The 21,250-nt window shown below is 49.0% G+C and overlaps 1 protein-coding gene across 1 annotated transcript in view; it reads left to right on the forward strand.

Moving 5' to 3' along the window:
• The window catches only part of LOC144820261 (dynein axonemal heavy chain 6-like), a 1,187,310-nt gene that overhangs the window by 684,201 nt on the left and 481,859 nt on the right, over nt 1–21,250 (forward strand). The gene's annotated exons all lie outside the window — the stretch shown is intronic.

Here is a 21,250-nt window from a genome sequence, read left to right on the forward strand (position 1 = left end):
ATGGTTCCATAGTACAGTATCCGTCGTAAAGCCTGATCAAAATGTTTTATTGGCTGCTGCTATTACATGCTCAATGGTGTGGTGGTGCCGAATTTGCTTTGAAGATTCTAAAAAAGTGTTTCTGCATGAAAAAGGTAGCTGAGGTACAACAACAAAGAAACACAGCATAATACCCAGTGGCTTAACAAAAGCTAATGGGCCCACCTTCTAAATACATGGAGGGAGTGGGGTCCCCTACCTACCACTTTGGCCCACTCCCATAAAATGAGTGGCACTGTAAAAGAAATTAAATACATGTGAAAGGGGGATATGGAGAAGAGAGGGACACCATTAGAGTGTGGTAGTGAGGGAATGCATTGAGAAGGAGGGCACAATTTTGATTTGTAGCTACTCCCAACTGCCTTATTAATCCCACACTTAAGCTGCTTATGCTCTGGGTAAGGGTGTGCCTCTGGGGATGGAGTGTTGACGGAGGATGGATTGATGAATGCATGGATAGCAGGGATGAATCGATTGATGGATGGATGGATAGAGAGAAGAATTGTATTTATTGGCAAATAAAGAGAAGAATGGATGGATGGAGAGAATGATGGAGTAGAAGGATGGATAGAAGACAAGTTTCAGGGGAGAATCCGAATATGTGCCCGGCTTGTTCGCCTTACTTACTGCTATTCATTAGTGATATGCTTGAAAGTGGTGGGCAGTTTATTTTTCTGGTTACTGCCTTCTTTATTCTAAATCCTAAGTGCCAGGTGTTACCATGCAATGATTTAATCATTTAAGCCAAACCAGGCACCCGCAGCACGGGATGCACGAGGGCGCGACATGCTCGGGCAAAACCAGGGCAAAGGGTGGCCCGTCTGCACCCGTCATATCCTGTCATAGCCCGAAAGAACCTGGGCTGGGCCCCCTCTCTTGGCTTGGTGTTCGGCAGATTGGACTCTTGTGCAGGCCTGGTCTACAAGTTTTGTGAAAGGGCCCCTAAGGACTCTTGACTGCTCCTGGCTGCTGAAATCCGTGAGGTAGGAGATCCTTCCGAGTATTGTTCCCTTGAAGCAGGAGTAGCACGTCTGTGGATGTACATTTAGCTGCCGATCCTTTTCCTCATCCCTCCTGGAACTGCAAGTTGGGTAGAACATTTGCAAGTGATGGGAAGACGTAAAGGGTCAGCGCTAGCACCTCCAGCACCTCCAGGTCCTCCATACACCACGATGGATGCTTTTTTAACATGGGCAGTAGGGATCAAGCAGGGATCATGGAGAAAGAAATCAAACTGGTGTCTAGTCGGCTCTCCCGCTCGCCTTTACCTTGTCTTGCTTCTAGCCCACTGCAGTGGGGGGTAGCATCTCGGACTGCTCCCAAGTAAGCAATCTTGCTTTTGGGACCGCATCTGGTCTAACTAGTTCACCGGTTCTGGGGAATATGATAGAGGGAGTCCAGCGAGTGGGATCTCACGGGCCAGAGGCAGCTAGAGCCAGCCTTAACATCCCTGTCCCTATAGCACCAACCACTTCAAACGTGAGGGTAGCGTGGGTAACCCAGGGATGCCAAAAGTGCGGGGAGAACGGGGGTAAAACAGAAAGGTCCAGCTACAGGTGCAAAAGCCAAATGTCCAAGGGAAGAAGGGAATGGACATGGTGTGAGTAAAACCACTTCACTAACCAAGTTGGACATGGAAGCCGTGATGGACATCTCGAAGGGCTCACTTATGACTTAAATTGAGTGCAAATTAGACCCCATCATGATACGTTTAGCCACAATTGAGCAGGAGCTAATAGAGATCAACCAATGGAGGCTAGCAGGGGGTCTGGATCCTCGGCGGGGCCCCACTTGTTATTGTATTGTATTGTAATTGCATTTATATAGTGCTTACTACCCCTGACGAGGCGTCAAAGCGCTTTTTCGGCAAGTAGCACGCTACTCTGGGACCCATAGAGGATTAGTGTTGAATTAGTATAGTGAAACATGCAAGTACATTTTAAGTGGTGTGTAGGTTAGTCAGTTATTTGGATTTGGAATGATAGCAGAAGGATAGAGGAGGAAAAAAGGTTTGTATTTATATAGCGCTTGTTACCCCTGATGGGGTGTTGAAGCACGCTACTCTGGAAGCCCATAAAGAATTAGTGGTGAATTAGTATGGTGAAATATGAAAGTAATTTCAGTGGTGGATATTAGTCAGTTATTTGGAGTGAGAAGGATAGCGGAGGGATAAAAGGGGAAGAAAGGTTTGCATTCATATAGCACTAGTTACCCCTGATGGATGTTGAAGCGTTTTTCTGGCGAGTAGCACGCCACTCCGGAACCCATAAAGGATTTGTGTTGAAAATTAGTATAGTAAAATATGAAGTAATTTGAGTGGTGGATATGTTATTCAGTTATTTGGGTAGAGAAGGGTAGGTGGCGGGATAGTGAAGGGTAAGAGATTTGTATTTATATAGCGCTTGCTACCCCTGATGGGGTTTTGAAGCGCAAGTAGCACCTACACTGGAACCCATCAGGATTAGTGTTGAATCAGTATGATGAAACATGAAAGTAATTTTAGTGGTGGATATGTTAGTCAGTTATTTGGATTGAGAAGGGTTGGGGGGTAGAAAAGAGGGAAGAGTTTAGAAAGGTTTGTTTTGGGGATCGGTATAGTAAAAGAGGTGTCAGATGATACAAGGAGGGGTAGTGTAGGGGAGAGTCTAGAAAGGGTTATTTTGGGGATCATAGTAGTGGTATGGGGTTTGGGATAAATGAGAGAGTACATGTAGAGGATATATTGATAGATGTATAGGATGAGAGATAGGGTAGTGCATTGGAAAGAGTAGTAGAAAGAAGTTTGAGAGGAGTCAGAAGGTTGGGCTAGAAGATATATTGAGCGAAGTATAGGCTGAGAAATAGGGAAGTGCATTGGAAATGCTAAATTAGAAGAAAGTGATAAATGTATTGATCCATGAGTACATAAAGGAGGTATGTATATTGGACAGCATTTCTGGCCCTAGTCCCGACCAGTCTCGAACAGGCTCAAACAGGAAACTTCCCTTGTCCTCTCTGCCCTTAACAGGCTCAAACAGGCATCTGTCCTTGTCCTGTCTACCCTTAACAGGCTGAAACAGGCATCTGTCCTTGTCCTCTTTGCCCTTAGCCTTGATGCCCGGGCTGAGACGCCCTAATCCTGGCCTTTTATAGACCTAGTAATCAGGTGACCCCTTCAGCCAATGAGAACTCGAGCCCTAACACTATCCAATCACAACACTAGCCCTAAAATCTAGAACCAATAGGAGACCAGGACCTTACAGCCAATCAGTTAAAAAAACCCGACCTCTACGTCCAATAAAGGCCCTAGCCCTACCAGTAGTCCCAAAACAAGTCCATGCAACCAATGGCACAGGTAGCCCTAGCCCCTATTTCCAATAGAAATCCTAACCCTAGCCCTAGTCCCAATCCTACAATGATTGAATCACAGACCCAGAAACCAATCAGAACCCTCAAATATCCAACCAATGAGGACATTAACCCTAATCCAATAGAAACACCAGATACAACCACCAATCAGTGTGGAAATGTACTAACCACTAGCAGACCATATAAGGTCTCAGCGACCTCAGACAAGGTTTGCTGGCCAGGAAGTTGGAAGCTGCTTCTCCTGTTCAGAATCTCTTAGGAGACAGATATTCTCAATCCACACTTTGGACTTCAGCAGGTAAAGTGTCTCACTAACTTGAAATCTAACAATACTGTTTGAATAAAGCTTTACTCCCTCTTCTGGCCAAAAAACGAAGTGCACAGGCCCTAGTAAAACACAGTTTAAACAGCTCACAGAAGCACCCTCTGATGTAAAAAAATCCCTGTTGCTGGAGGGTGAGGCAGGGGGGCTGGTTTCACTGGCTTGTGAACACAAAATGGTGGCTGATAGTGCACTGTTTTAACATACAGGTAGTCGCACAAAGCAAAGGAGAAATTCGTAGGGAAAACAGAATTGTCACCAAGGAATGAGAGAGACAAACTACAGAGGTTGGACTGCAAATCCCACAATTCAACACACTAAATGGAGGCAATCGTGGGCAGGGAAAACCACAAATTTAAAACACAACACAGGTGATAAAATATGCAATTACAGGCAGGCTAAAACTACAATTTTTAACTGTAACAACCACAGGCATAGACAGTAAACACAGAAAGTGAAAATCGTTTTTTAAACAACTTTTTGTCTTGGAAAGAGACAGCACTAGTCTGTCTCCTTACCACTTCCTGGACTCTGCTCACTGCGATCTGGGGGCACAGGTAGGCTGCAACTCACAAGATGGAGGAGAATGATTTGGGGTGCACCCAGCAAGTCCTTAAGGGGCCTGGGCATGTGTGAGAGGAGGGCTCAGACTTGCCTGGTAGCTGAATAGCCAATGGTCTGCTGGCCTGGGGGTGGGGCTGGGCAGCTGCTTCTCATGTTCAGAATCTCCTAGGAGACAGACAGGCTCAATCCACACTTTGGACTTCAGCAGGTAAAGGGCCTCACTAACTTGAAATCTAACAGTACTGTTTGAATAAAGCTTTACTCCCCCCGCTGGCCAAAAAACGAAGTGCACAGGCCCTAGTAAAGCACAGTTTAAACAGCTCACATAAGCACCCTCTGATGTAGAAAAATCCCTGTAGCTCTGGGGGGAGGCAAGGGGGCTGGTTTCACTGGCTTGTGAACACAAAATGGTGGCTGGGAGTGCACTGTTTTAACATACAGGTCTTAGCACAGAGCAAAGGAGAAATTTGGAGGGAAAACAGAATTGTCACCAAGGAATGAGAGGGACAAACTACAGAGGATGGACTGCAAATCCCACAATTCAACACACTAAATGGAGGCAATCATGGGCAGGGAAAACCACAAATTTTAAACACAACACAGGTGATAAAATATGCAATTACAGGCAGGCTAAAACTACAATTTTTAACTAACAACCACAGGCATAGACAGTAAGCACAGAAAGTTGCCACCTTATCTGAAGAGCCGGGGACAGTTGGCCCAAGTGGGCATCGGTCTTCGGTTGCACCTGATCACAATAGCAGTACTGTCTGTACACAGCCTACCATGATTCCAAACGATGGAGTAGGGGTATCAAAGAGGTAGGGAGCTCCACGCAGATTCTAATGTACCAGACCCTATGAGGGTGAACTCATGAATGTTGCTTCCAACGATACATCTTCCCCCGGAATGTCTTCCTTATGTGGTGGTACTTGGAAATGTTCTGGCACTCCCCCTGGGTGCTGTTGAAGATTTCGATCCACTCAAGAATAAGGTTTTGCATTGTCCGGATCGGAACTCAACTCTTGGACTAAGGGTGGAGAAACACATCCTTATGGTGCGTAGAGTCTCCTGGGTGGGTAGGTCAATGAAAACCTGGGCAGGATACTGTATAATTGTTAATTTCAACACACCCAATCTAGTAGAACGTATATTACACTCGGTGTGTCAGAACAATCGGGGTGGCCCTGTTTCAATCATAACGTCCTTCCACCTAGGTTACTTATACAGACTCCCCTCCAACATCCCAAGGCTCAATCGGGAGGGGACCTGGAAACGCTCAACTCATAAAGGGTGGGATCGTCAGGATCGACCGCTGGTTTCCCAAGACATTCCTACCTTTAACCCCTTTGCTCCTTTGGAATCATTGGATGCTTGCAAGTGACTCACGGTAGACAAGTCAGCAGAGCCAGTATCCCTACACGGAGTCATCCCGGGACCTCTCACAGTAAGGGCAGATCATGAGAAAACCTGCAACTTAATTTCTTGGAACATAGCAGGGCTTGCAAACAAGTTAATTGGCTCCGGTTGGATCACCTTTATCAAAGGATTTAGTATTGTATGCCTCCAGGAGACGTGGGCTACCTGTAAAAAGAAATTCTCAAGGGGTTTAAGACCTTTTTTGTACCAGCCACTGCTTCATGGATAGGTAGACCGAAGGGAGGTCTGCTAATATACGTTTCTTTGGACATTCCATGCAGATAGAAGAACATACCCACTGATAATGTTTGCTTGCAGGCCATTTCACTTTCTCAAGGGTCGACAAATATGTTTGGGCACTCATCTCTTTGTAACATTACTAGACTTGGTACTTTTTTAAGGAATATGGATACAAAGGGTACCCTGACAGGTCACCTCTTGATCTCAGGAGACTTTAACATCCATCTTTGTGGGGACCCAGAGGTAGGTTCCGAACCCAGGATGGGTTGCCCCTGGCTAGAGGGGTTACATGCTGAACACACCTTGCAGGGAGATAGTCTTAACACACTAGCTGACGAGTTTGACTTAACCATGTCAAGGTCCAGGGTGGCTCATAGCAGAAAGTATTTACTCCCGACTTTTATTGGAAGGGGGTGCTCAACGCTAATAGATTATATTTTTGTTTCCAGACCATTTTTCCAACTTCTTTTGGATTTCTAGGTTGAGGCCTTTATAGCGACCATAACCCGCTGTGCATTTCAACCACCTGGCCCAAGGTAAGGAAATCTCCCAGTGTTGTCCCTAGTGGATCCTTAAGGGTAGTAGATCAGGGCAGAAGGCTTAGGTGGGAGCAGATATCTCCGGACTCCTTTTATGAGACCCTTACGGCAACATGCAGGAGGGAAATCGACATTTGTACAACTGGACGAGGGGAGGCAGATGCTGTGTTGGAGGCATTTTCGGCCATTTCACGTACAATTGAACTCCTTCTAGAGGCTCCACCCACATCTCGGAAGGGACGTGCCATGAGTTGGTTTGATCATGGCTGTTCTAAGGCAGCCAGGAATTTGAGGGCGGCCTTGAGTACCCTTACAAGGAACCTCGCCTCAGTGAGGGTGTGTCGAGGGTCATACAAAACCAAAATAGCAAGGAGGAAGAATGAGCTAAAAGAGGAGGCTTGGAGCAAACTCAATGAGGCTTGTCGCCAGAAAAGTAGTACCCAATTCTGGAGCATTATTAATTGCTCCTTTTTGTCAGGGGAAAACTCTGAGCCCTTACACATACATATTACAGAAGAGGATTGGGTCTGTCGCTTTCAGGAAATGTTCCTCCAGCAAGCAGACATACAGCAAGTCAGAGTGGTAGGGAAGTCGTCCTCTTCTCATTACAGCCGAGGAACTTAATAAAGGTATAGCTGGGCTGTCTAAGAAGAAAGCACCTGGCCCTGATGGCATCCATCCGGACCTCTTTTTATCTAAACCCCAGCTATGGGTGCAAATCCTCACTACGTTTATAAATGCTTCTATCAGCAAGGAATGGCCTAGTACTTGGTACCTATCAACCATAGTTCCGGTTTTTAACAAAGGAAACAGAGATAGCACCCTATGCTATAGGCCTATATACCTTTCGGACTCATTGGTCAAAGTGTTAGGACAGGTCTTGTTGGAAAGGTTGTCCACATTGGCTGATGCTAACAATATCTTGACAGATGTACAATACGGCTTTTGCCCAAGGAGGTCCACATCAATCAATGCTTGAACTTGTATATGATCGTTAGTAAATACACTGTTGCTTGTCCAGGCAGTATATATCCTGCGTTTATGGACTTGTCATCCGCATTCGATTGTGTTAACCAAAATAAGTTATGGAAATGTTTACTGTGCATGAGTGTGGATAAAGAGATCGTCCTTTTCCTACTTGAGCTACATAGGAACACTAAAGCTGTGGTACGGTTCACGAAAGAGGGACAGGTCACTCAGCAATTCCCTATTCAGAGAGGAGTGAGCCAGGGATGTATTCTAGCCCCTTTTTTATTTAACCTTTATTGCTGATAGATACATCTGCTGTGTGGATTCCTCACCTTGTGAATATCCCCTTGCGCCAGCAACATTCGGAAATTCTTTTCGTAGCTTCGCGCCGACGTGGACTTGGACGTCATAGAGGCACGGCACCGCTCGCGACTCCGCTGATGTCACCGACGCCTATAATAGACCCACGCCGGCGTGATGACATCAGTTCCCTTTTTTTCGCGTCGTCGACGCTAACGGTTTTCTGGGATCGTACTGTAGCTTCCTGGTAACTTTGTTACTCTTGTTCTATTATTGCTGTTTCTGTTTTCTTCGAGATGTCGTCGAAGAAGACTGGCTTTAAGGCTTGCGGAGAATGTGGCAAGACAATGTCTATTACTGACCCGCATGAGTGCTGCGTCTGGTGCCTGAGTTCCGACCATGACGTCGAGGATTGCCCTTGTTGTAAGAAGATGACCCCAAAGGCCCTGCGGGAAAGGGAGATGAAACTCCTCGTGGCAAGGCTGAAGAGTAAGAAGGTTAAAAAGACTTCGAAGTCTCGATCTCGGCGTTCGAGGTCGAGGTCTCGATCGAAGTCGCGCTTGGAATCGTCTTCAGCTCATGTTTCAAGATCCTCAAGGAAAAAGCATAAGAAGAGGAGCCATTAGTCACGTCATCACTCAGGGAAGGACTCTGTTGGAGGCCGAAGTCGCAGGTCAAACTTCTTAATAAAGAAGCGGAGGTTTCGGCGTCGGAGGCTCAGGACTCTGTTGGTGAAGCTTCGCATCCGAATTCGCCTGAGTCGCCGAAGCAGTTGGCTATCCCTTCTCCAGATCCGTCCAATCCTTCTGGTCAGGAGGATGAAGGTGAGGTGCAGAAGGTTGGTGAGGCTGAGGTTCCGGTGCCTGCGGGTTCGTCGACCCCGGTTCCGGGGCTCGGGGAAGAGGTCGACTTCGTGTCGACTCCACCTCCTCGGGAACAGCCCGGAGGACCGTATCCAGATTTTCCGGCTCCAGGTCAGGATCCATCCCAATTCCTGAACGCCATGTTTGGTGTTTATTCCAGGGCAATGTACCCGTCTGGTGCACCTGTTGGTCCCACGGGTCCTATGTCTTTTAACTTGGGTGTTCCCCAAGCTTATGCTCCTGCGCCCTTCATGCCTTTTATGCCGGCTCTACCACTGCATTGGCATTTTCTGACACCGCATGTCATCGACGCCGAAGCGTACGACGCCGACTCCGTCGACGCCGGTTCCATCGACGCCGGTGCCTACGACTCCGAGGCAGGATTCTGTTCGATCTCGTGTGAAACGACCTCATTCGACTTTGGGTTCGACGCCGGACCCGGCCCCGTCGGAGTCGGTTCCGGATCCTTCGACTTCTATCGTGAAGGAAAGGTCACGGAGAGAAGCCCAGAGACTTCTGGAGGAAGAACAATATCGGTATGCTGATATGGAGGAAGGAGAGTTGCAGGAGTCTGAAGATCCTTTTGAGGACCTGGGAGAGGCCAGTGGGCTTGAACTATCTCCTGAGTGGGATTTGGCTTCGGTGTCGAATGTGCCTTCAAAGGATGTGGTGCCTTATCACACTGTTATCAAAAAGGTGGCAAATTTGTTGAACATTACTCTGCCTACTGCTGAGTATAAGTCAAATCTTCTAACTGAAGTTCTTCACTCACCCTCCTCTTCTATTGAGCCAATGCTGCCCTTTAATGATGCGTTAGCTGAACCCATCTATGAGGTTTGGAAGAAGCCTTTGTCTACTCCTGCGGTTTCTAGGGCAGTGGCGAGGAGGTACAGGGTTGCGCCTGGTGACCCTGATTTTTTGTCAACGCACCCCCTGCATGAGAGTTTGGTTGTGCAGGCTGCCTGCTCGAAGAGGTCCGCTGGTGCTTTTCTGCAGGTTCCTGGGGATAAGGAGTCCAGAAAGCAGGATCAGGCTGCCAAGAAGGTCTTCTCCTCAGCGAGTATGGCGTTAAAGTCAACCAACGCAAATTGTCTGATGTGGCGGTATGTCCATGCCTTGATGGATTCTGTTAAGCAGTTGGTTCCGAAAATCCCTGAGGAGGATAGAAAGGATTTTCAGGAGTTGATATCGGACACTCAGGCTGCTGCGAGGCAGGTGATTCAGAGTGGGTTGGACACTGCTGATTCGGTGGCGAGGGTCATGGGCTTTTCCGTGGCCACTAGGAGAACCGCATGGCTTAAAACGTCGGAGTTCTCTACAGATGTTCAGTCTGTTTTGATGGACTTGCCTTTTGATGGCTCAGGATTGTTTGGCAAGAAGGCTGATGCGGCCTTGGAACGTTTTAAAGACAGTAGGGCCACTGCGAAATCTTTGGGCCTTCAGTCCAGGGGTACTACTGGAAGGCGCTTCAGAGGATTTGGCAGATCTTCCTTTCGTTCCTACAGACCATCTCAGCAGCAGCCACAGCAACAGCAAAATACACTGTACAGATCATACAGGGGCAGGCAAAGAGCCCGTTCTAGAGGCCGTCAAGCTTCCTCCTCCTCCTCTTCTTCCCCTTCCCAGCCCCCTGCCAACTCAGCAAAGCAGCCCTAGATCCGCCATTCCGGATCATGTGGTCCCAGTGGGGGGCCGGCTTACCCATTTCCTACGAGATTGGGAATTGATAACATCGGATCTTTGGGTTCTCAATCTTGTGGGGAATGGATATGCTCTTCCCTTTCGGGAGTTTCCCCCAAATTACCCTCCTTGCCAGGGTTTTTGTTCGGAGGACCACCTTCTTCTCCTGCAGGAAGAAGTCCTGGCACTGTTCAGAAAGGGTGCAATAGAGGTGGTTCTGTAGCAGGAGAGGGGTCAGGGATGCTACTCCCAGTATTTTCTGATCCCCAAGAAGGATGGCAGACTTCGGACAATCCTAGATCTCAGGATCTTGAACCTTTACCTGAAACAGGAAAAGTTCAAGATGCTCACTCTTGCACAGGTTCTTCAAGCGCTGCTGGAAGAAGACTGGATGGTGTCGCTCTACTTACAGGATGCGTATTTTCATATTCCCATCTTGAAGTCGCACAGAAAGTAGCTCCGTTTTACGGTTGGGTCGCAACACTACCAGTTTGCGGTCCTTCCGTTTGGTCTTACTACTGCGCCTCGAGACTTCACCAAGGTGATGGCAGTGGTGGCAGCACATCTCAGAAGGTCGGGGATTCCTGTATTCCCGTATTTGGACGACTGGCTGATCAAGGCAGAGTCGTCCGAAAAGGTGCTCCATCATCTGCAGGAGACAACTCAGTTGTTGCACAGGTTGGGTTTTTCAATAAATGTACCCAAGTCTCACCTGGTGCCCTCCCAGTGCAACCTGTTCATAGGTGCGGTACTGGATGCAACTGTATGCCGTGCATTCCCTCCTTCTCAAAGGATTCGTGACATACAGGCAATGATTCTTTTATTTTTCAATGGAGCGGTTGTTCCAGTCCTGAAGGTCCTTCGCCTGCTCAGTCTGATGGCTTCTTGCATTCTGTTGGTCAACCATGCACGCTGGCACATGAGGGCACTCCAGTGGTGCCTCCGCAGGCAGTGGTATCAGCACAGCGGAGATCTCAGGGAGTCAGTGAGGATCTCCAGAGAAACTGCGGCGGATCTTTCTTGGTGGAGCGTGGAAGGCAATCTGTCGCAAGGAAAGCCTTTCCAACTGCCTCCATCGGTGGCCACAGTAATAACGGATGCATCCACTCTAGGGTGGGGTGCTCATCTGGGGGACCTGGAGGTCAAGGGTCTTTGGTCTCCGGAGGAAAGGTTGCTTCATATCAACCTTCTAGAGTTGCGGGCGATACGTCTGGCGCTCAAGGCCTTCCTCCCTTCCCTTCACGGTCGTTCGGTCCAGGTCCTGACGGACAACACGACCGCGATGTGGTACATCAACAAACAGGGAGGAGTGGGGTCACAGTGTCTCTGCAGAGAGGCTCTGCGCCTCTGGTCCTGGGTTCAGGACCATCGGATTTGTCTGATGGCAAATCATCTGGCCGGAGTTCAGAACGTTCGTGCAGACAGTCTCAGTCGGCAGTTCTCTGCCGACCACGAGTGGAGGCTTCATCCGGAGGTAGTTCGCCACGTCTTTCGATTGTGGGGGACTCCTCAGGTGGACCTTTTTGCCACTCAAGAGAATGCTCACTGCCCGTTATTCTGCAGTCTCCAGTATCCGATGCAAGGAGCCTTGGGGGACGCGTTTCAGTTGAGTTGGGGCTCACGACTCCTTTACGCATTTCCTCCCATACCCTTGATTCCTCGGGTTCTGAGGAAGATTCGCCAAGACCGGGCCCAAGTTATATTGATCGCCCCGGATTGGCCAAGAAGGGTGTGGTACACAGATCTTCTCCACCTCTCCTCGTGCCCGCCACTCCGTCTCCCTCAGAGGGCAGATCTCCTCTCCCAGATGGAGGGGCAGGTTCTACCCCCCCACCTCCAGACATTACACCTTCATGCCTGGAGATTGAACGGGGCAAACTGAGTTCTTTTTCTCTCCCGCCTGATGTAGTGGATGTCATCCTGTCAGCCAGGCGTGACTCCACTAAGTCTATCTATTCTTATAGGTGGTCAAAATTTGTTACTTGGTGCAGGGAGAAGTCTATAGACCCTTTGAAGGCCCATTTATCTAATGTTCTCCAGTTTGCCCTTTCTCTGGCACAGCAGGGGCTTGCTGTTGCCACAGTGAAGGGCTATCTTTCAGCGCTGTCGGCTTTTATCTGTTTTCCTGACCAGCCCTCTCTTTTTAAATCTCCTGTAGTCTTAAGGTTTTTGAAGGGCCTCATAAATAAGTTCCCTCCTACTCCTTTTATTGTGCCTCAGTGGGACTTAAATCTTGTTTTGACCTTTCTGATGGGTGCTCCCTTTGAGCCTCTTCACAAATGTCCTATGAGGCTTTTGACTCTTAAGACAGTTTTCCTCGTTGCGATAACCTCGGCAAGGAGGGTAAGTGAGCTTCAAGCTCTTAGTTACAAGCCCCCTTTCTTGACCATTCACGCTGATCGAATGGTTCTTAGGACCAGGGCTGCTTTTCTGCTTAAGGTGGTGACTCCTTTCCACCTTGGTCAATCCATTACCCTTCCTACCTTTTATCCTCCCGCACACCCTTCCAAGGATGAGGAGAGATTACATTGTCTGGACCCCAAGAGGGCTGTGTCTTTTTACCTGGACAGAACTAAAGACTGTCGGTTGGATGACCAGCTCTTCATTGGCTTTGCTGGCTGCAAGAGAGGAAGAGCGGTCCATAAGAGGACTTTATCAAGATGGATCGTCCTTTGTATTAAGATCTGCTACTCTTTGGCCGGTAAGGAATTCAGGCGCTATATAAGAAACATAATAAGGAACCACCAGATGGTATAAGGGCTCATTCTACTAGACCTAAGTCTTCGACCTCAGCATTGGCTAGAGGTGTGCCTGTAGAGGATATTTGTAGAGCGGCAACTTGGTCTTCCCTCCACACATTCGCGAAGCATTACTGCTTGGATTCCGAAGTGAGGAGGGACGGTCATTTTGCACGCTCTGTCCTTCAGGATTTCCTGGTCTAGAAGAGTGGACACCCTCCTCCGGGAGTGGGGACTGCTGTGGGACTCTATTCACAAGGTGAGGAATCCACACGGCAGATGTATCTATCAGAAGAACAAGTTACTTACCTTCGGTAACGCTTTTTCTGGTAGATACAATATCTGCCTGTGGATTCCTCACTGACCCACCCGCCTCCCCGTTGTCCACTCTTCTATGCCAGAGTTTCTATTATGTATTTGTTTTATTTTCAAGGGGTTGTTTATTTCAAATGTTTTGTTGCATTTGCTTCACACTGTGTGTGTTACCTTGATATTTGTACTGCGTATACTGGGTATATGTCTACTGTCATTGGCCCGTCCGTGTGCCTCGAAGGCACGGAAAAAAGGGCGGAACTGATGTCATCACGCCGGCGTGGGCCTATTATAGGCGTCGGTGATGTCAGCGGAGTCACGAGCGGTGCCGTGCCTCTATGACGTCCAAGTCCACGTCGGCGCGAAGCTACGAAAAGAATTTCCGAATGTTGCTGGCGCAAGGGGATATTCACAAGGTGAGGAATCCACAGGCAGATATTGTATCGACCAGAAAAAGCATTACCGAAGGTAAGTAACTTGTTCATTAATGACTTGGAGAAGGCCCGGACCGTTACTCCGGTAAATGCCCCATAGGTGGGACGGCGTGGTCTGCCAGTACTAATGTACACAGACGATGTTGTCCTCATGTCTAGGACAGAAAGAAAGAACTACAAACCCTTCTCAATTCCTTTGTGAAATTTATGGAGGAATGGGGCCAGTTAGTCAACAACTCCAAATCCTATGTGATGGAGGTGGGTCCTGGTACCGGGAAGTCCTTTCATTTTAAGGTGGGGTCCACATCGGTCCCCAAAACTGGGGTGTTTTCCTATTTGGGGGTCACTTTGGATGCAAAACTAAAGTGGGGCCCTCTAAGAAGAAAGAAGAAAGGGGATTTTTTAAGAGCCAACGCGGCAATTTTTAACTTTGCCTCCCGGTTGGGCAGAAAACCAATAGGTGCAATACTAGAGATATATAGAGCTAAGTGCCTAGCGCAGGTATCATATGGTAATGAAATATGGGGTTACTCCATGGCTGATAAGTTAAAGAGAGTTGAAAATAGATTTTTAAGACGTCCTCTATGTGTACCTTATGGAACCCCAACCTTTGTGGTACACAAAGAATTGGCTATGCCCTACTTGTCAGATCTATTGTCGTCTCACCCTTTAATCTACTGGCTTAAAGTGTGGGGGGAAAAGGGGCCTTCCTTACACAGAGACATCATTAGGGACTGCATGGCTCTTGATTACGCCCATCACATCCCCTGGTTAACAGATATTGGTAATGGGTTCAGAACTCTTAGGAGGGCTGAACGCTTTAGTGACCCGGAAACCATTACCAGGAAAGAATTGGTTTGGGTCAAGTAGCACTTCTTTAGTTTCCAGGCAGTAAAAAGGGAGGAGTTAGAACTAATGAAACCCAGACCTTGCCATTATGCGGTTGCGACAACAGATCTACGCAGGACATGATCCATTTTGTAATGTTTTGCAGTTTTTACGAGATACTGAGAAAGACTTTTATAATCCCACTTTTAAAACTCCTACATTTTAATCAAGTATGTCCTGCTTTTAAATTTTTAGCCCCCCTTTTAGGGTCCTCGGTATGGTACGTCCTTAGTTTTCTAAAGGCGGTAGTTAGGCGTAGATTGAGCTGTGATTAGATCTTTATGTCTACCAGGCTGTTAGATTTTCTTTTATTCTGTTAACTTTTAATATGTGTGAGATATGTACGTTACCCGTTGACTGTTTACAGTGATTGGTGGGGGGCATTTCATTCCTTTCTTTGTATGTACTGTTTTATCTGTGACTTTTATGGTTTTTATCTGAAAAGCCGAATAAAGTATATGATGATGACTATTCCGTGACTAGTTATTTGGGCTAAAATACTCACTTGGACTGTAGAGGTATTGCCCTGCAGGAGAGCCAAAACAAAATGGGATGGTAACAACTCACTGCCATGCATATAGTTCTGATGCAGTCCTAAAACTTCACTTGCGGCAGAATGCAATGTAAGATTGCTCAATACAGAGCGAGACACCCATATTACGTGTCACCTATGTGCATTCTCAAAGCATCTTGGGAGGCTGAATTCTCAGGCATTATGCCTTAATTCTTAGCTCAACCGTTTCCCAAACGGAGTGATTTGGGGCAGATTAATTTGTCTTTTTGTGCCACAGTGATTTATATGCCCAAATATGAATTATTTTTAGCAATAATTTAAATGCTATTTGCTAATGTACTTTTAGTGAAGATACTAAAGGTCAGTCTGTGGAGCACACACTAAAAGTGACTCATTTCTTGATGATAAAAAATATTGTTTTACTCTCCACAACCTCAGAAGGAAGACTGGGGATTGAGCGAATAGAACAAGAGGTACAACGTTTTTTATCCCTCGGTGGAATTGTGCACATTTCATGATCATTCCATTGAACGAATGTTTGAACTTTTTATACTGTTACGACATTTGCCGAACTTTTGCTGCCCAAAACGTTTTTTTTGCTAGAAAAGTCTGCAGCACACATGTGAATTTCACTACTACTTCCAGCAAAGTGTGTGAAAATCAGTTCAATGGCTGATTTCCTTATTTTTGTGAAGGACATGTCTGCACAGCAAAATAATAATTTTCTGGGTTTCTCTTCTACAGAAGCTAGTTGCTGGGCATCACCTCACTTTAACTCCTACTGGTATAATAAATACATACAACATAATTGCCTGGGACTCTGGAACAGTGATAGTAACTCAATAGTTGGTATTCCTCATAGAACATTTTGGCAGCACTGTATGGACCCACTGAGCTTCCCACCTGTGACCTGTGACAGATGGTGATGACATCATATTATGGGAGACCCTCATTTACTGTATTTTTTGATGATGAAAAAAGTAGCTATTTTTATAAATTGCAGACCAAGCCTTTTCATGTGCGTGCGAGACCCTGGACTCTAATGCCCATTTTAATTTCTTGTTATGAATAGGCATATGCCAGGACCTTTAAGTTATTTAACAATAAAAACACAGAATAAATACTTAAATAAATGTATTCATATGAACATACATGCATGAGAACATATGTATATACTCAAATAGACGCCTATCTATCTACACACATACTACCTAAACACATATGTGTACATACGGGCACACATGCATGCTCACACTCATACACACGTATAAAGTTATAACCACAGAGATGAGAAAAAGAGAGAAGCAGACAGGAGAAGAGCAAACACTGGGGAGCAAGAGTACCAGTTTGGCTAGAAGGAGAGGAAAGTAGAGGAGAACCAGAAAAAGACCAAGTGAGAGATAGAAGGGAGTAGAATTGTAGAGAGAGGGAGAGACTTGGAAAGCTACAGGGACAGGAAACAAGCAAATGCAATGCAAACGGTCTCGCCTTTGGGGTCTTATAAGTATTTAACCATGCAGCAAGTACATTATCTGCAGCTGGGGTCAGTAGCGGTTTCACCTAGGTGGAGGGGTCTAACTTTCTGAAACAGAGGGAGAGAACATGAGGAGATGGGTATTGCAAAGCAACACTACCCAAAAAATTCAGGCATGGGCATCGAACAAAGGCATGGGGCATTGGCATTGCAGGAGGTACAGGTCAAAAGGCAGGAGACGAAAAAACATTAATTCTGGCTCTGACAAATTTGGTATGTTGCTAAGCTAGGCATGAGTCAGGGTTTTATGTAGGTGGGTTGCTCAGCCAGAGCACTGGCAAGGGAGGATGGTAGACTAGTTACCTGAACAACTCAAGCAGGGTTTCGGGCAAGAGGCTGTGGACAACCACTCTCCTAACAGCTTGAGTACCAGTTCCCTTTCATCCACTACCAAGCTTACCTTTAGTGGATTTTGTAGCAGCAGCTGCAGTCCTGGAATTTTCTTACTTAGGGCGGTGTTCGGCAACAGGTTGTGCACCAGTGGCTGCTGGGGCTCTGGGAAATTGGTGCAGAAAATTCTAGGTCATCGAAGTACTGTAGGCGGCAGAGAGCTGTTATCCTTACTGCCCGTGCCCCCTCCCTTGACCTTGTCACGTACAATCTTGCCTCCGGGCTTGAGCACGCTGTCATAGCCGGAGTGTCTGCCTCTCTCCTGGAGGCTGCCTCTGCCCCCGTCGCTGCTGCACCATCCGGAGACCGGACACTAAACAAACAATGAAAATGCAATAGGTCTCGCCTTTGATTAAGTTAAAGCCATTTGATTTGCTAATAGTATGGTATAGCAAAACAAATAGCTTTAACTTAATCTAAGGCGAGACCTATTGCATTTGTTTTTTATGGTTGTTTTTCTTGGACTGTTGGTGGCACTTTATTAGATATATTGCACTGTGTCTGTGAGTATGCACTAGAGCAGGGGTACTTAAAGTACGGCCCGCGGGCCAGTAGCGGCCCGGCAAGCCTTCAGTGGCGGCCCACGGAGCTTGAGACACATCGCACCTGTGTGTGTTTTTTTTTAACTTCAGCAAACACCTCGGGGAGCAGCAGTGCGAGTCAGAGACACTGCTCTGTGGGGGCCGGGCGATTCCAGCCACAGTCAAGAGTGGAGCTGCAGGGGCGCTAAGAGGTGAACAAAGCCTCATTTACATACAAATGGTCGTTTAAAGACCTGTGAAGTACTGGGGTGCCCGGGAGGCTGTGTTAGCCAGGCTGATGCACAGGGGAGAGGGGGTGGGAGGGGTGAGGACAGCAGGAACAGAGAGCCGAGTGAGGTGGGAGGGCAGAGCAGGGAGTGAGAGCCTGGGTGAGGGAGGTGGAGGGCAGAGCAGGGAGTGGGAGCTCGGGTGAGGGAGGTGGAGGTCAGAGCAGGGAGTGAGAGCCCGGGTGAGGGAGGTGGAGGGCAGAGCAGGGAGTGAGAGCCTGGGTGAGGGAGGTGGAGGGCAGCAGGGAGTGAGAGCCCCGGTGAGGGAGGTGGAGGGCAGAGCAGGGAGTGAGAGCCCGGGTGAGGTGGGAGGGCAGAGCAGGGAGTGAGAGCCCGGGTGAGGGAGGTGGGAGAGAAGAGCATGGAGTGAGAGTCCGGGTGTGGGAGGTGGAGGGCAGCAGGGAGTGAGAGCCTGGGTGAGGGAGGTGGAGGGCAGCAGGGAGTGAGAGCCTGGGTGAGGGAGGTGGAGGGCAGCAGGGAGTTAGAGCCGGGTGAGGTGACAGAGGGCAGCAGGGAGTTAGAGCCGGGTGAGGTGAGACAGATAGAGATAGAGACAAATAAAGACATATAGAGACAGATAGAGACAGGGACAGACGAAGCTAGATAGGGTCAGAGACAGGAACAGACAGAGACAGATAGAGGCAGAGACAGATAGAGGTAGAGACAGACAGCGATAGAGACAGACAGCGATAGAGACAGAGAGAGAGAGAGAGAGAGAGACAGATAGAGAGACAGGCAGAGAGAGAGACAGACATAGGAAGGGATGGAGACAGACTGAGAGAGACAGACAGAGGGAGACAGACAGAGGGAGAGAGGGAGACAGACAGAGGGAGAGAGGGAGACAGACAGAGGGAGACAGACAAAGGGAGGGAAACAGACAGGGGGAGGGAGACAGACAGAGGGAGGGAGACAGACAGAGGGAGGGAGACAGACAGAGGGAGGTAGACAGACAGAGGGAGGTAGACAGAAAGACAGAGTGAGACAGACAGAGGGAGGGAGACAGACAGAGGGAGAGAGACAGACAGAGGGAGAGAGACAGATAGAGGGAGGTAGACAGAAAGACAGAGTGAGATAGACAGAGGGAGGGAGATAGACAGAGGGAGGGAGGGAGACAGACAGAGGGAGGAAGGGAGACAGAGGGAGGGAGGGAGGGAAACAGATGGAGGGAGGGAGACAGAGGGAGGGATGGAGACAGACAGAGGGAGGGAGGGAGACAGACAGAGGGCAGACGAAGGGAGGGAGACAGAGGGAGATGGACAGTGGGACACAGATGGAGGGAGATGGAGAGAGGGAAGGAAAGAGAGGGAGGGAGACAGAGAGAGAAAGAGAGGCAAGACAATCAATCAATCAATCATACCATTTGTATAGCGCACTACTCACCCGGACGGGTCTCAAGGCGCTAGGGGGAAGGGGTCTGCTATTGCTCGAACAGCCAGGTCTTGAGTTGTCTCCTGAAGGCGAGATGGTCCTGGGTCAGTCGAAGGTGGATGGGGAGGGAGTTCCATGTCTTGGCCGCCAGGTAGGAGAAGGATCTGCCTCCGGCGTTGGCTCTTCGGATGCGTGGTACGGCGGCGAGGGCGAGGCTAGTAGAACGTAGCTGACGGGTGGGAGTGTAGAAGGTCAGGCAGTCGTTGAGGTACTTGGGGCCCAGGTCGTGGAGAGACTTGTGTGTGTGGGTGAGGAGCCTGAACGTGATCCTCTTGCTGACGGGGAGCCAGTGCAGGTCCCTCAGGTGGCCGGAGATGTGGCTGCGTCGGGGGATGAGTCGGGCGGAGGCGTTCTGGATGCGTTGGAGTCTTTTCTGTAGCTTGGCTGTGGTTCCGGCATAGAGGGTGTTTCCATAGTCCAGTCGGCTGGTGATGAGTGCCTGGGTGACTGTCTTCCTGGTTTCGGTCGGGATCCAGTGGAAGATCTTGCGGAGCATGCGTAGGGTGTTGAAGCACGGTGAGGAGACGGCGTTGACTTGCTTGGTCATCGTGAGGGAGGAGTCCAGGATGAATCCCAGGTTGCGTGCGTGGTCTGTTGGCTTGGGAGTGGTGCCCAGGGCGGGGGGCCACCAGGAGTCGTCCCAGGCGGAGGGCGATTGTCCCAGGATGAGGACTTCCGTCTTGTCTGAGTTCAGTTTCAGGCGGCTGTTCTTCATCCAATCGGCGACGTCTTTCATTCCTTCGCGTAGGCTAGTTCTGGCGGTGTCGGGGTCTCTGGTGAGGGAGAGGATCAGCTGTGTGTCGTCGGCGTAGGAGATGATGTTGAGTTTGTGCTGGCGTGCGATGGCTGCAAGAGGTCTCATGTAGATGTTGAAGAGGGTGGGGCTGAGCGAGGAACCTTGCGGGACGCCGCAGATTACTTCGGTGGCCTCGGATCGAAACGGGGGGAGGCGGACTCTCTGTGTTCTTCCGGCGAGGAACGAGGTGATCCACTCCAGCGCCTTCTCTTGGATACCGATGTTGCTTAGGCGTTGAACTATGGTGCGGTGGCAGACAGTGTCGAACGCTGCAGAGAGGTCCAGGAGGATGAGTGCCGCTGTTTCCCCGTTGTCGAGCAGGGCTCGGATGTCGCCGGCGGCTGCGATGAGGGCGGTCTCGGTGCTGTGGTTGGCTCTGAAACCGGACTGCGAGGGGTCGAGGGATCTGTTCGTCTCGAGGAAGGCGGCGAGCTGTCTGTTGACGATCTTCTCGATGACTTTGGCAGGAAAAGGGAGGAGCGAGATGGGGTCCGCTGTTGGTTTCTTCAGTAGGGCGCTGAGCTCGGCATGCTTCCAGCTCTCCGGGAAGGTGGCGGTGTTGAAGGAGGTGTTGATGATATTCCGGAGTTGGGGTGCGATGGTGGATTCGGCCTTGTTGAAGACATGGTGGGGGCACGGGTAAGTTGAAGATCCGGAGTGGATGGTGCTCTTCGTGCGGACTGTGTCTTCGGTGGTCACCGTGGTCCAGGTGCGGAGGGTGGCGGTGGGGGGCGTTGGTTCGACGGTAGGGTGCGTGGATGGTGCGTCGAAGCTGTTGTGGATGTCGGCGATCTTGCGGTGGAAGACCGAGGCGAGAGAGTCGCAGAGATCTTGTGAAGGAGTGATGTTGTTGTTGCCGGTGCTGGGGTTGGAGAACTCCTTGACGATGTTGAAGAGTTCCTTGCTGTCGTGGGAGTTGTTGTCCAGTCGTTCCTTCAGAGATTTCTTCTTGGTGGTGCGGATAAGCTGGTGGTGCTTGCGGGTGGCGTGTTTGAGGGCGGTCATGTTGTCTGTGGTCTGGTCGCGGAGCCAGGCCAGACAGAGAGAGACAGAGGGAGAGAGACAGAGGGAGACAGAAAGAGAGAGGGAGGGAGACAGAGGTAGGGAGAGATAGGGAGAGAGAGA

Source organism: Lissotriton helveticus, chromosome 2_1 (genome assembly GCF_964261635.1).
Source record: "Lissotriton helveticus chromosome 2_1, aLisHel1.1, whole genome shotgun sequence".
Lineage (NCBI taxonomy): Eukaryota > Metazoa > Chordata > Amphibia > Caudata > Salamandridae > Lissotriton > Lissotriton helveticus.